The 14619-nt window shown below is 50.7% G+C and overlaps 1 protein-coding gene across 3 annotated transcripts in view; it reads right to left on the minus strand.

Annotated features, from left to right (window-relative positions):
- ATF7 (activating transcription factor 7) overlaps positions 1-14216 on the minus strand; it is a 62015-nt gene extending 47799 nt beyond the window's left edge. The window contains exon 1 of one of the 3 annotated variants that reach the window (XM_061368736.1): positions 14134-14216. The gene's annotated coding sequence lies outside the window, so the exon portion shown is untranslated. Of the gene's footprint in view, positions 1-4887; positions 5083-14133 lie in introns of those variants that run through there. The other 2 variants (XM_061368738.1, XM_061368737.1) reach the window with 2 other exon arrangements.
- Positions 14217-14619: the final 403 nt, after the last annotated feature.

Here is a 14619-nt window from a genome sequence, read left to right on the forward strand (position 1 = left end):
GTGTCAGCACTAACAGAGCTATGACAGCTTCTTCCTGAAGTTAATCTCCTCCTTGATTTGTTGGGACATCGCCTCTTCCTACTGCTAGCATGGAGATAAATGAGAAATGTTCTGTGGAGCAGTTCAGTGCATGTCAGGATGCTGGGCTGACACTGAGCTGACACGTGTTGTGATAGCTTCCAGGAGATGAGGGGCTCTTCTCATGACCCAGCTTCAGTGTGTGCTGGGCTGTACCCCCAGAGCGTGAGCAGCAGCACAGGGAAGGGATCCTGCCCCTTTACTGCACTCTGTGAGACCTCCCCTGCAGCCCTGATCCAGCTCTGGGGCATTAACACAAGAGGGACATGGAGCTGCTGGGGCAAGGCCAGAGAAGGCCATAGAGATGCTGCGAGTGCTGGAGCAGCTCTGCTCTGGAACCAGGTTGGCAAAGCTTGGATGGCTCAGACTGGAGAAGAAAAGGCTCCTTAAGGGGAGACCTTAGAGCAGCTCCAGTGCCTAAAGGGACTACAAGAAACCTGAAGAGGGGCTTTGGACAAGGGATGTAGGGACAGGACAAGGGGAATGGCTTTAACCTGCCAGAGGAGAGACTGAGATGAGCTCTTCTCACCCAAACTGAGCTGCTCATCAGATCCTCTGTTTGCAATGAAGAGCTTGCCTGGGCCCTGAGCTGGGGAGAAGTGATTTCACTTACCTCAAACCCCAAAATTTCCCCTTCTTTCCAAGTTCCATTCTTCCTGCAGCTATTCAAGCCAGCCCATATGCTACTGTCCCCCTGGTACATCAGTCCATAAACTGAAGTGGTCCCAAAGCATGTTAACCAAGCCATTAAGAAAAAACTAAGCCCATTATCCCAGTCTAGACAGACACCTAGGGGTAATATTTTAAGTCCCTTAAAAGGAATTAGACATATTACATGCATCAACAGCAGCAATGAAAGAGCAGCCTTCCTGAACAGGATTTCCCCCAGGAAGTGTGTTGGCACCTCATGGAACCCATTTGACAAACTTCAATTTGGAAACAGTTTAGGAAGAGACAAGAGAAGCAGGAAATGTGTTTTTGAAAGCACATTTAGGGATCTTTTCAATCCAAGATGCTCCTTATCCTTCCAAATGCATTAGTTTGGCTTCTGAAATATGCCCATAGCCACAAGACAAGTCATGGGTATGGCTGGCAGCTTGATGCCACAGGAAAGGCCACAGTCAGACTCTTCATTGTCTGTAGGAAGTTACCTACAGCAACACTTCCATGTTACCACAAGCATCCTACACCCCAGTGTAAATTCACTAACACCAGGATCCAAGTACAAGAAGTGTGGGGTTTGTGCTGCTGAAGCTCCTACAGACTGTTCCAGCTGAATTCCTGACAAAGAGCTGAGGTCTGGAGCAGCCTCAAGCCACGATTTGTAACTCTGAGTCAGGCCTCTCCTGCTCTGCCAAAGTCACAAGCAACTGGCACCTCATCCCCTCTGAGGATGCTGTTGAGGCTCTTAGCCTCCTATGTTCAGACGATGGGGGCCTAAAGGGGCTACAAAAAAGCCTGGAGAGAGGCTTTGGACAAGGGCCTGTAGGGACAGGACAAGGGGAATGGCTTTAACCTGCCAGAGGGGAGACTGAGATGAGCTCTTAGGCACAAGCTCTTCCCTGTGAGGGTGCTGAGGCGCTGGCACAGGGTGCCCAGAGAAGCTGTGGCTGCCCCATCCCTGGCAGTGTTCAAGGCCAGGTTGGACACAGGGGCTTGGAGCACCCTGCTCTAGTGGAAGGGGTCCCTGCCCGTGGCAGTGGGTTGGAAATGGATGAGCTTTAAAGTCCCTTCACCCCAAACCCAGCTGTGGTTCTGTGACACTCCCAAGCCATTAGCTCTGTTGAATATTGGGGGATAGAGCTGGTATGAAAAATGCTCTAAAAATAAGGCTCTATTGTACTTGCATGTGACTGTTGTTCCTGCAGGAATGCTGGTGCCTGCCACTCCTGTCCCTGTGCCTTGCAGGAGAAGATGAAATACTTCACATCCCATTGAATAGTTGGGCAGAAACTAAAATGGTTCTGCTTCAAGTTGCCAGAGCAGGTCCAGCCTCCAGCACGAGCACACTTCCTGATACACCAATACAAGCACATGTTAGCCTTAAGACTTATAGGAATAAACCATAACTTTACATTTACCACAAAATTAAAGCTCGAGGTTGCACCAACTATGAGACAAACCCAAGAGAGCTGCAGAGCAACCTCCTAAAAATAGACTTAAAGAACAGAAAACCAAAGCAAACTGCATGTTCTGCTGACTGACATCTCTCTCTTGATAACATTTACTCACCTGCGAGGACCTGAGTAAAGTATGAGCTGCAGAATGGGTTAGAAAAGTGCTATAGATGGGGACATAAAGAGAAAGGACTTGCCCTGGGAACTGACTGCAAGTTAAAAGTGACAGTGAAAGGGGCAGAAACAAAAGGGCTCCTCATTTCCCCCTCCTGATTTTCAGCCTCCAAAAGAACAATCAATTATGAAAAGGGGCATTTTAGGGAATTTCAGCCTCAGTTTTACATGGCTGATTTACAGCAGGAAGAAAGCAGATAGGCAGCATCTGCAGGCAAAAAGAGGACACCAGGATGGTTCAGTGCATCCACCCTCTCCCATCTCACTGCAGGACATGTACTGCCATAGATTACAACTGGTTTACAAACCTTCACAATCAGGTGTAAAACCCATCACAGACGAGCCTCAGGCCTGCAGGAGCAAGTCCAAGCCAAGGTGCAGCTAAATCGAAGATGTCTTTCAAGCAACAGGCAATAGAGAACCTGTTTGCAATTGTCCCAGGATACTGAGTAGGGTAAAGAGCAGAGGATGCAGGGAGGGCTGTGACTTCCATAGGGAAACTCCAGTGCTCAGCAGGCAGCAGGAGGAGAAGCAGAACTGGATCACAAATGGTGTTGTTATAATGATCCTCCGAAAGAGAGAGGTCTTTGCTACCTGGGTACCGCTACACCAATGGCAGGCAGAGCTCTTTCTCCTCCATCCACTCACTGTGCTCCTCACTACTTCTACTTGAGCACTTTCATGCAAAAACAGAAGGTAAAACAGAGCTAGGAGTTAACTTTTGATGAGCCTGAGCTCCATGGGATTCATTCCGGGAGACTAATGAGTGGCAAGGCCATCCCAGCTCCATTTGGATAACTTGGGTGAGACCTGGGAGCCATGCCAGGAGCATTAACAACCCAAGCCGCAATACAAACAAGTCTATTCACACACAAATAGTGCTCAAGACACCAGCCCAAGCCCCAAGGACACTGCTACTGGGAAGAGGAGATAAACCCACAATAAATTAGATCATTATAGATGGCTGCACAGAATCTGTGCTGTGAAACACATCTGACAACAAGAGAAGATGCAGGAGCGCAGGCAGACTCCAGGCAGAACGTGGGATTACCACTGGGAGCTGGAATGGGAAGAGAGGTTGGATTCAATCAAACCCCAAACGGCTTTTTGGGAAGGTCAAGGGAAAAGCAGTCAGGCTGAGAGCCATTTCCACTCTGCTAGCCAAAAAAAGAGAAGGAAGCACAAGGCACTGCCCCAAGCTCGCAAAAATAGTCCGAGATTTGCCACTAAAATGCAAGGAAGGAAACATGCTGCTTTGAGAGTGTTCCAGGAAAGGCTCTTTATTATTTGTCTAAGTGCAGCCATTAACAGCTCTGCCTCCAGCTTCCTGCCCAGCCACATGAATATTCAGCACACGGTGCTCTGAATAAGCTGGGAGCAGCACCCAGAAAAGGCAGGAAGGGAACCCAGCATCAGGCTGGGGTTTAGCGTTGGAGCTGCCTGCGCTACCCTGGATTAATGCGGGACACTGCAGTGATGATTCAGAGCATCAGAATCCATCAGAAAGTGGGATAAAAACAAACATGCCAAGTTCTTCCTTAAAAAAAAACCACCCAAACCCACAAGTCACTTGAGCATACAGGCTTCCTTACGACAGGGTTTGTTCTCCAAGACACAGGGCTCAGTGCCCAACCTGCATCTAGATGCTTTGTGAAGTCAATTGGCACCTAATTTCCACTGGTGACTCTCCCAACTAAATTAGGTGCCTGCAGGGAGTTAGGAACAGAGCCTGTTCTGCACCTTTGGGTGCCCAGAGCTCCATCTGACTACCAGCAGCTATTATACACCCAAAGCCATTGCAAAGGTGTTAAGTTTTACAGGGAGAGGCCACCACGGAGCTTAGTGCAGACTGCTGTTAGTCCTAGGCTTTGCCTTTCAAGTTATTTTGGGGTGTGAAAGAAGGAGGGAGAATGTTTGCTTTGTAACCAGAAAGCTACAAGAGAGCTTAAAATTGTCATCTGGGAAAGAGAGCCAAAAGCCAGCCCTATAAAATCTGCTTTAGAGGCATAACACCCTTCTGCTTTATAAGCTTGATAAAGCAAACCCAACTGTATAAACTGGAATATTGGCAAGGAACCGGCTGGAAGTAAATCTCCAACAGACAGACAGTATTTAACAAGTCATTACAAGTTAACCTACAGCACAGGGTGAAAGCAAAGTCCAGCCCTTTACCATCTGACTCTACCTTTCTGGGTGTTCTGCACTGCTCCCAAGCTTGGGGAGGATCCCCTTTCCACAAGAGCATCCCTAAAGAAATGGAATACATCAAAGATGTGCTACACCCTCACTTTACCCTTGCAAGGGCCTTAAAACGTGCCCCCAAAAACAGCACATCAGCTATGAGTGACTTCAGTGAGGCCAGAAAAGCTTTTCCCCTGCAGTGACAGCAGCAACCCCCCTTGCCTGAGAGCTCCAGCCAGCAGAAGGCTTCTCCCAGCCCAGCTCCCACCAGTCCTCCCAAGCACACGACTTCCACTGTTTATAAGCCTCTTATAAACAGTAAGGAGCTGACTGTTACCATAACAAAAAGTGCCATGAGGAGGATAAAAACCATCATAGAAGCTCCATTGTCCGAGAGCCTCCTCGCGCTGGCCAGCCTCCAGATCAGATCTGGCCTCCTGCTTGGACTTCAGAGCAAGGTGTTGAAGAGTCTCATGTCATCTCAGCACAGCTGGGCCCCAGCTGAGCCACAGCACGGCCTCTACATCCCAGGCAGCACAGAAAGAAGGAAAATGCAATCACAGAATGGTTTGGGTTGGAAAGAATCTTAAGATCATCCAGCTCTAACGCCCTGCCATGGACAGGGATGATCATAGACCATGTCACCCAAGGCTCTATCCAACCTGGCCTTGAACACAGCCAGGGATGGAGCATTCACCACTTGTCTGGGCACCCTGTGCCAGTGTCTCACCACCCTCACAGTAAAGAACTTCTTCCTTATATCTAACCTGAGATATCTGTGCAGAACAGAGGAAAGAGCAAGCAAGACCAAGCACAAGAAGCTTCAACGATGCAGAACCATCTTCAGAAGGTCCTTCTGCTCAGGGACATCAACCTGAGGGACACTATTCAGGTGCCCTGTGAGCACTTCATGGGGTTTTAGGGTGGGAGAAGGCCAGATCTCATTGCCCTACCAGCACACATCCTCCTGCTCTTCCTTTCATGGCCAGATTCCTGAGAGAGAAGTAGCTGCTGCTCTCCAAATACCTCCTTCAAGTTACCCATGCCAAACACCATCGAAGCAGCCGCAGCTTGGCAAAACATGCTTTAACACAGGCAAGGTTTCTCCTTAGGTGCCAAGTATCAGATTTCTGCTAGGAAAAGGCAACCATCCAAAAGGTTTTGAAGACTTTGATGCACATGAGACACAATCCAACATAAACCAGCAAGTCAGCAACTTCCCCAGGCAAGAAGATGGAGAAAGACCATCTCCAAATCACCATCCAATCCCTCATATGCCAAAGTTCTTCCTCTCTTAGCTTCTGGGAAGGAAAGATGGGCTCTACAGATGTCCCTAAGGTATTTACACTAAGGGGCAAGGTGAGACCAACATGCAAGACCCTGACAGAGACAGAGCAGCACTTAGATGGAGCAGCCCCAAGCAAAAAGCTTTCCTCTTTTAACCCACAACCAACCAAACCCTTGCAGCCCACAGAGGCTCCAAGCAGAGATCACTGGGTAGGAAATGCTTCTGGAGCTGCTTCCAGCAGGTTTGAGTCTGCAGCACAACACAGAGCAAAGAGAAACTCCAAGACACATGCAGGCAGCCTCTGGATCTTGGCACTACAGCTCTGGGGTTGCTCCCATTAGTGGTGATACATCTTCAGCTCTGTGCTTCTTCACAGCAGGGCCAACATATTGCAAGAGAGCTGCTACAGGAGAGAGGAATAATTCAAGTTTAAGGAAGGAAGGAAAAACCTAAGAGACTCACTGCTTCTTCCTGAGGAGAGATAATGAGAGCAATGACAAGCCATAGAGAATGTACTATTTTAGCTCGGAAATGCCCTAGAAACCAGAGTCCCGTTGCCTGGAATCATTCAGTCTCATCAGAACCCTTGTTTCAATGAAAGTGAGGGTTAAAAACTTGCTGAAAACAGGACATAAGAACCCAAGTCAAGCTTAGGCATATTTTCTCCACAATGGGGTGTAAGGAGAAGAGCAAAGTCAAGGCCGTGTGGAGTTCAGCACAGAAGAGACTCTTCTGTAAGCGACTACCTATGGATAAAGCTCTTACCAATGAATTAAAGTAACTAAAATAGCACCAGTGGGAGAGGAGCCAGTGAGACCTGAAGCTCCTGTACGTGTGCATGCCCATAAAGTAGAAATATTTTGTTCCACCTTGTTATTATTTACATCCTATTTGGTCATTTCTATTTATTTAGCATTCTGAGGCACACACGTTTTACGGTGTCATTACTTGATATGTGAGCCCTAAAATCAGAAGGGAGCAAGAAATATTCCAAATCTAAGCAATGTCTAGAAATGTGGGACATTATTGTGAGTTGTTTAACTCAAGCTGCATTCCGCCTTGGAATGATTGTGGTTTAGCACTGAACACAGCAATGATTTCCTGGATAACTGACATAATTCAACCTGAAATCTTACACAGATGAAGGATACAGCAGCCTAAAGGTGGATCATACACACAGGCACTCTGTGTGCATTGAAAAGACAGAGCTTGCCCAAAAGCAAAGGAAAAGAAAGCAATGTGGGGTAGAAATGTGAAGAACATCCACATGAAAGGGGCTTGGAGCAACTTGGACTAGTGGAAGGTATCCCTGCCCATGGCAGGGGGTTGGAACTGGATGAGATTTAAGGTCCCTTCCAACATAAACCAGTCTGGGATTCCATGAAAACATACTTACTCACTAAAGCACTGCCAACACGCTCAGGCTCATGTTCCAAAAGCTCCAAACAATCACGTTTTGTCATGTTCACTGTGCACGTGGCTGGGTCAGAGCGTACATCTGGATGATGAGCAATGCTCACTCTTATATAAACCCTCCAGGTTTGTAGCAGTGTCTCTGCCATGTAGAAGCTTCTAATCCCATTGAGGCTACAGCTAAACCTCCTCAGCCCTGTTTCTATACAGTAAATCTCCCCTGTACTGGGGGATGCTCCACTCTGCTTTCACTTTTCACGACCCAACAGTTAATTCCAGGAGCCCTGGCACCCAGGTGCTGTCAGCCCTGGTGACAATCTGCCTTTGGTTCTCATCTCCTCATCCAGCTCGGCTTTATCAACACTCCAAACACAGAAGTAAAGGCACTATTCCTACCACTGGAAGAGCAGAAGGAGCAGGGGCTGCCAGAGCCTCCCTTCAGATCCCACTGCAATGAGAACAGCAAAAGGTAAAGGAAAACTCCACATTTCACTGCAGGATTCAATTGGCAAAGCTTTCCCTCCCTGCACACAACCTCCTTCAACTCCTGCAGCTGCAGTTCAACCTCCCTTTCAGAGCTCTGAAGGATTTTCCAGCATCTTCAGCCCTGGACACGACCAGAAACGGGTCTATTTTAAACACTGCCTGCTTTAAACGATGGCAAGCATTAACTGCTTCATGAGCTGAACATTTGTTCCCTTCCTCACAGCACACTCAGCACCAACAAGAGCTTTTTGGCACAAAACCCCCAAAACTGGGTTCTGCTCCAAGCCTGCTTTACTCACTTTGGAAACAGTTAAAGGGCATAAGACAGCTCGGTACAGTCACTTTAACAGGTAGAAATATACTCCTTTGGGCACTGCTTATTCCCCGCCAAGTGCATTTAGCCAAGTCTTTAATACACTGAAGTCTGAAAAACTGCTTTATATGATTATTCTTATTATTTTACATAGTAACAATGGCATCCAGAGCAAGATCTCCACCAGCCAGGGCTGAAAACATTCTTAAAGCACACAAAAAGCCGTGCAAGAGCTCTGCTAACAGCAGCACAACCCCAAAGGGCAGGGAAAAGGGAACTCTGGAGCTTTATTCTCTCTGGAACTCCAGGCACAGCATCCCAGAGTGGTCTGGGTTGGAAGGGACCTTAAAGCAGGGGCACCTTCCACTAGAGCAGGTTGCTCCAAGCCCCATCCAACCTGGCCTTGAACACTGCCAGGGATGGGGCAGCCACAGCTTCTCTGGGCACCCTGTGCCAGCGTCCTACAACCAACTTGCATTTCATCCTTAAGGAGTTGAAACATCCTTTTCCTATGGGAGAATGGGAAGGAAACGTCTTTGCAGAGCTCCTCTTGCAGGGGTTTTCAGTGGCTGGGGCTCACAAAGAGAGCTCAGAGCTCTGCAGAGCTGCAGTGGGTAGCACGGCCCGTTGCTGGCAGAGGAGCTTTGTTTATTCATGAACCAGCTTGTAAAGGCTGGCACCACATCTCTACCACTGCTTTCTTCCCTCACACCAGGGTGGGACATGGGAGCAGCATTCCAGACCGCTGCAGGCTTCCCATGGGAGAGCTCCTGCAAGAAGAGCAGCAAGCGATTCCAATCCCCATGCTGCTCCCCAGGAGCCAAGTCATGGAATGCTTTGGATTCCAAAGGACCTTAAGCTCACCCAGTTCCAACCCCCTGCCATGAGCAGGGACACCTTCCACTAGAGCAGCTTGCTCCAAGTCCTGTCCAACCTGGCCTTGAACACTGCAGGGATGGGGCAGCCACAGCTTCTCTGGGCACCCTGTGAAAGTGCCTCAGCAACCTCACAGGGAAGAGCTTCTGCCTTATCTCCAACCTGAACTTCCCTTGGTTCAGCGTGAACCCATCATCCCTTTTCCTTTTGCTCCAATCCCTGATGCAGGTCCCTCTCCAGCATCCTTTTGCAGCCCCCTTCAGCCACTGGAAGCTGCTCTGAGGTGTAAAATGCATTGCTTTCAGCAAGAAACTTCCAATATGTGGCTGCTGTCACCTGGGAGCTCAGATCTGTGCTTGTCCCAGTATGGCCCAGCAGCTCCTGCTCACCTACAGCAGCAAAAGGCTGATGTGGAGGTAGGGAAATCCATCCCAGCCAACTTGGCCTCTCACTGGCAAAGAACTTAAGAGGGAAGAGATGCAAGCCAGAAAAATCCCACTCTGCTAAAGCATTAACCTGCATTAAAATCCGGTTCCTCCTGGGTGAAACCACACTGTGCTGGAGCTGGTTTAGGCACTGAATTCATCACGTTTCAAAAGCAAATGTCAAACAAAGCCCTACAAAGGCTACTGAAGGCCTGGCTTGTGCAGCAGCACGTGCCCCACCAGGTGTGTGTGGGGAAGAATAAGGCAAGAAGCCTCTTGGAAGATTGTGAAACTGAACTGCAGAGAAGGAATTAAGCCAAACTCCCACGAGCCAAGACTAATTGCAGCAAAACACGCTGTAAATACCAGCTCTGAGGAGGGAGAACAAACCCGAGTGCATGAACATCAAGCACTGGCTTGGAGAGGAACCTCTGTGGACACCAGCACCTCCAAGGGCTGTAAATAAGGAAATCCTGGTGTCCTCCAGCATTGCTGTGCTCCATAGCCTGGTCCTGCAGCTTGTTCACCTGTATGTGCATGGCTTGAAGGAGAGCTGAGGACACAGGAGACAGCCTCAGGGTCCTGTCCCAGTGCTTCTGCTGGCAGAATAAGGCCACACACTGTTTATATCCTGGCTTTTTTTGGATTCAAAGAAGCAGAGAAGGAGCAGAATCAAAAGATTTGCTAAAGACTATGAAGACAGGCGGAGAGCTGGGGTTGCTCAGCCTGGAGAAGAGAAGATTCCTTAAGAGAAGACCTTAGAGCAGCTCCAGTGCCTAAAGGGGCTGCAAGAAACCTGGAGAGGGGCTTTGGACAAGGGTCTAAAGGGACAGGACAAGGAGAATGGCTTTAACCTGCCAGACTGGAGATGGAGCTCAGCTCTTAGGCAGAAGCTCTTCCTTGTTACGGTGGTGGGACACTGGAATAGGTTGAATGGAGAAATCTGTGGCTGTGTTCAAGGCCAGGCTGGATGGGGCTTGGAGCAAGCTGCTCTAGTGAGAGGTGTTCCTGCCCGTGGCAGGGGTTGAAACTGGATGAGCTTTAAGCTCCCTTCAACACAAACCAGTCTGGGATTCTGTGACTTCAAGCAGAACTCACCAGGAATTCCTATGTAGGAATTCATCAGCCAGACAGAAAGATGTGACAGTTATTGTGATGCAAAGGCTGATTAAACCCTCAGGTTTATATTCTAGAGGAAGCTAGGCTATAAATGTGCTTTTGTTTCAGTCTTTATAGGCAGCTTCCTACACACCTCTGCACAAAACAAAGCCCTTTTCCAGCTCCCCAGGGAAACCCAGCCCCTGGCTTACATCCTTGCTCAGCCTACACAGTGTTCACCCTCTGTATTACAGGTTCCTTGAAACCCAAACCAAGAAATTAGATTAAAAGGTGGGGGAATCCAGGAAGCAACAGGTCCCCAGGTCTATCTTCTCCCAGCGCCTCGTAGTTGGCTGATAAATGAAGGAAGAACAATTCTGGGGATCTGGCCTCAATTCTTGGTGCTGGGAATGTTGAAGAAAGAAGGGAAAGTCAAAAAAGGCCCTAAGAAGGGGATAAGGATAAATAAACCCAAACAGAATGTGAGAAAGCCCCACACGTGATGCAGCAGAACATGAGTCCAGAACCAAATCCATCTCGGAGATCCTCTGCTAGCACATGCTACAAAGCCCAGCACCACTGGAGCCTTTTACTAAACCAGTTTAAAACAGTTCCATCATCAAGAGGCAGCAGCTGGTTCCGGGTGAGGATATGCCAGTTCCTCCTGCCTGCCTCACCACATGAAACCAGCCCAAGGAGGATGGAAGGAGGATTTGGTTTCTTCCTCCCAACCATCACCCATCCACTTCCTCTCTCAAACTTCCTTATCTTTCCAAAAGGGAGAGGGGAATCTTCTGCCTGCCCCATGCCACGTCCACAAACTCCATTCAAGAACAGTGCTTCCAAGATAGGCCAGACTAGGAATCAGCAACCAGCTTAAAATGAGTAACACCACTCACAACGTACCAAGGTGGGCTCAGCAAGGCTCAAGAGCAAGTTCATTTTCACCTGACACCTCCATAAATCACAAAGAGAAGGAAAGAAATCAGAGCACAAAATACATACGGTGGGAAGTGCCGGAGAAAACTGGGAACTAAGGAACCTTAGGCAACAGAAATGGAAGCAATAAATAGAGATTAATGTTAGAAGTCCCCCTCAGTAGGGAAGAGTAAAGCTACAGCAAAAGACAAATGGCAAGTGGGAGGCTGAATGTGTTCACCAAGTCTGTGTAAAGCTTTTCCTCCTAATCCGAGCAGACAGAGAGCAGGGAGGGGAAGTCTCACTGCAGAGCATGGCCAGCTCCAAGCTCTTGGGTATCAGAAGGATACTGGCAAATTGGAAGGCATTCAGGAAAATCCAGTGAAGCAGCTGGAGGGATTGATTTACAAGGAAAGATTAAAATAACTGGAGGCCTGGCTTGGCTAAGCAGTAACTGAGGTGGCCATGATGATGTTTTACAGTTAGCTGACAGGCAAGTGCCAAAAAGCAGAGGAAGTGTTGAACGCCCCACACTTAGGTAGAACCAAAGCACTGGCAGGTATTTAGGGTAACTCATGGCTGCATTCAAGCTCACAAAGCAGTGAGGTCTATCGGGTACTAAAATAGCCTCCCACTTCTCACTTCCCAAGCAGCTTCTAGGAGCAGAAAGAACACACTGAGAGAAGCCCAGGAATCCCTACAAGCCTCCCAGGCTGATTCCCAACTCACTGCTTCCACCCTGAACCCGCACCTCTGCTGTTAGTTTTTAACACCAAGAGCAAACAAGAAGCCCAGCCCACAGAGGGCCTGCAGTTGGCAACCCCACTCCTGTCACCAAAGGTGAACATGATCTCTTGCTTTAAGGAAATGAGGAGTAAGGATGTTAACCCTCCTTGCTTTCCAAACGGGAATCTGGCTGCTCAATCCACCTCCCACAAGCTTCTCCTCCACATTCAAACAGTGAAGTTATTCTTAGGCTCTGCTGAGAAAACCCCCAATCCAAAAGCATGCAACAAAGCCCGTGGTTAAGAACTGCTGCATTCCTCTCCAGAACCAACTCCAGTTTAGGCACCACTGCTTTAAAAGCAGTTTGCAAGAACCAGATGAGTCCTTCAGACCACTCCAGGTGGAAAAAGTTCCTGCCCCACAAGCACAAGCGAGGCAAAATAAACTGGGAAGCCCAATGAAGCATTAGTGACACTTTCCTGTTGTACTCTTCGATGTTAACCTGAAATGTTGGCTTTAGAGGGACCTGAGCTGGGGAAAGAGTGGTAACTTCATAAGGAAAGGTAATGATGGGGCTTGGTAAAGAGGCAGCAAATGGGCAAAGCAGAGCAGAACAAGGAAGTTTTGTTGTCACACACACTTCAGCACACACCTGAACCAGCTGATCTCTTTGCCTCAGCTGAGGGACTCCAAACCAGCACTTCTGGCAGTAGGAACAACCCAGCTTTGAGCTGTGATCCAGCTGCACTCGCAGAGCTGGAGCTACCGAGAGGCAGATTTCACTGTGCCAGCAGCAGGTGAGCAAATGCATGGTGAAACCTCATCACTCCAACCAGCTCTGAGAAGTCTGAGCTCTCCAAGTGCCCCAATAACACCTGGAAAGCAACTACTTCATACTCTGATTCTTGCTGTTTGCATCTTACTGACAGTACCCCAGGAGGCAGTGACCTGCTGAGCGTCCCCCACCTCTCAGCACCCTGCAGACCGACAGCCAGGCCCCAGACTACACCATACAACCTCTCTACACCCCGTCTACACCCCCACCTCACCATACAATCTCTCTATACCCTGTCTACAGCTGCTTGCCACTGGGAGCCCTCACACATAGGCCTGGACCCTCCCCACCTGCCCCAAAAGAGTCACTGAGCCCAAGCCCCTCCTCATTCAGGAGGGCAGAGCCCAATTAAAGGGGTTCCCACTGCACCTCAGGGGGTCCCCAACAGGATCCATCGCAAGGCCCCTCTAACCCTTCAGGTCTCCATATCTATCACCCCTTCAGGACACCCCACGTCTCTTCCGGGTCCCCCAAGACCTGCACACCGAGGGGTGTTCCATACCTGCAACCTCCAGAGCCCCCCCTCAGTTCTCTCTCATCTTCCAGAGCTCTCTCACCCCTCAAGTCGTCCCCCCCATCCACAGACCCCCAATACCTCTGCAGGGTTCACCCCCAGAATGACATACAAGACCGCTCTCTCCTTAATACCCCAGGACCCCCCCCAGTCAATGCCCCCCCTTATTTGCACCTCTCCAGCCCTCTCATAGCCCCGGCACTCCCCCCCCAAGCCCCTCACCACACAGACCCCCGCCAGACCCTTTTTCTCCTGCCCCCCCACACTCCAGGCACCCCATATCCCACTGAGCCCCCGACACCTCCACCCCCAGTCCCGGAAACCCCCCATTTTCCGCGTTCCCCCCCGCCCCGGGGCCTCCGGTTCCCCCCCTCCGGCACCGCCCGGGCCCCTCGCTGCCTCCAGCAGCCCCGCCCACTTGGGGCGGGGCTTGCCCCATCGCGGCGCCCCCTCAGCCGCTATTGGCTGCGGCGCCCCTCACTCCAGGCCTGGCAGCGAGCCGATTGGCTGGAAGGCGCTGTCAATCAACGAAGGGGAAGGGCAAGGCAGAGAGGCCGCCTCACCAAAACTCGGGGAGAGTTGTGGGGGGGAAGGGCCGGCCGGGGCTCCTCCACCGGCCCCCGGGGGCTCCACCGCCGCCGCCATCCCCGTCCCGTGGCGGCCCCACCGAGCCCAGTGCCCCGCCGGTTACCTGAGGGAGCGCCGGGCCGGGCCGCGCCGCCGCCGGGGCCTCGCGCTGCCTGCCTCTTCGCGCTGGGGCCCCCCCTCCTCACCGCCCCTCCCCACAGAGCGAGACTCTCGCGAGACCAGAGGGGAGGTGACAGTGCCGGACCAATGAGGGGGCTTCAGGGGCGGAGCCTCGCTGCAAAGGGGCGGGGCTTCATCGCGAAGGGGCGGAGCTAGCCACGCCTCCGAGAGAAGGGACCCGCCTTGCAGCGGGGACAGCGAGACGGGGCCACCCCGGTACCGGGACACCGGAACCCCAGGGCCCGGCTGAGGTGTCCCCCAGCGGGTGGTGCCCCGGGAGGGACGAGGGGAGGTGACAGCCCAGGCCGCAGCCCCAGCAGCTCCCCACTGCCCCTGGGGGTCAATGATGTCCCTGTCCCCTTGGGGCTCAGGGTGGCTGCAGGCACTTTGTGTGCCCTCTGGGGACACTGCCACCTCCCCACAGCGCGGT

The sequence above is a fragment of the Neopsephotus bourkii genome, unplaced genomic scaffold (genome assembly GCF_033783945.1).
Source record: "Neopsephotus bourkii isolate Nb327-2 ecotype Australia unplaced genomic scaffold, CSIRO-AGI_Nbou_v1 NB_1445, whole genome shotgun sequence".
Lineage (NCBI taxonomy): Eukaryota > Metazoa > Chordata > Aves > Psittaciformes > Psittacidae > Neopsephotus > Neopsephotus bourkii.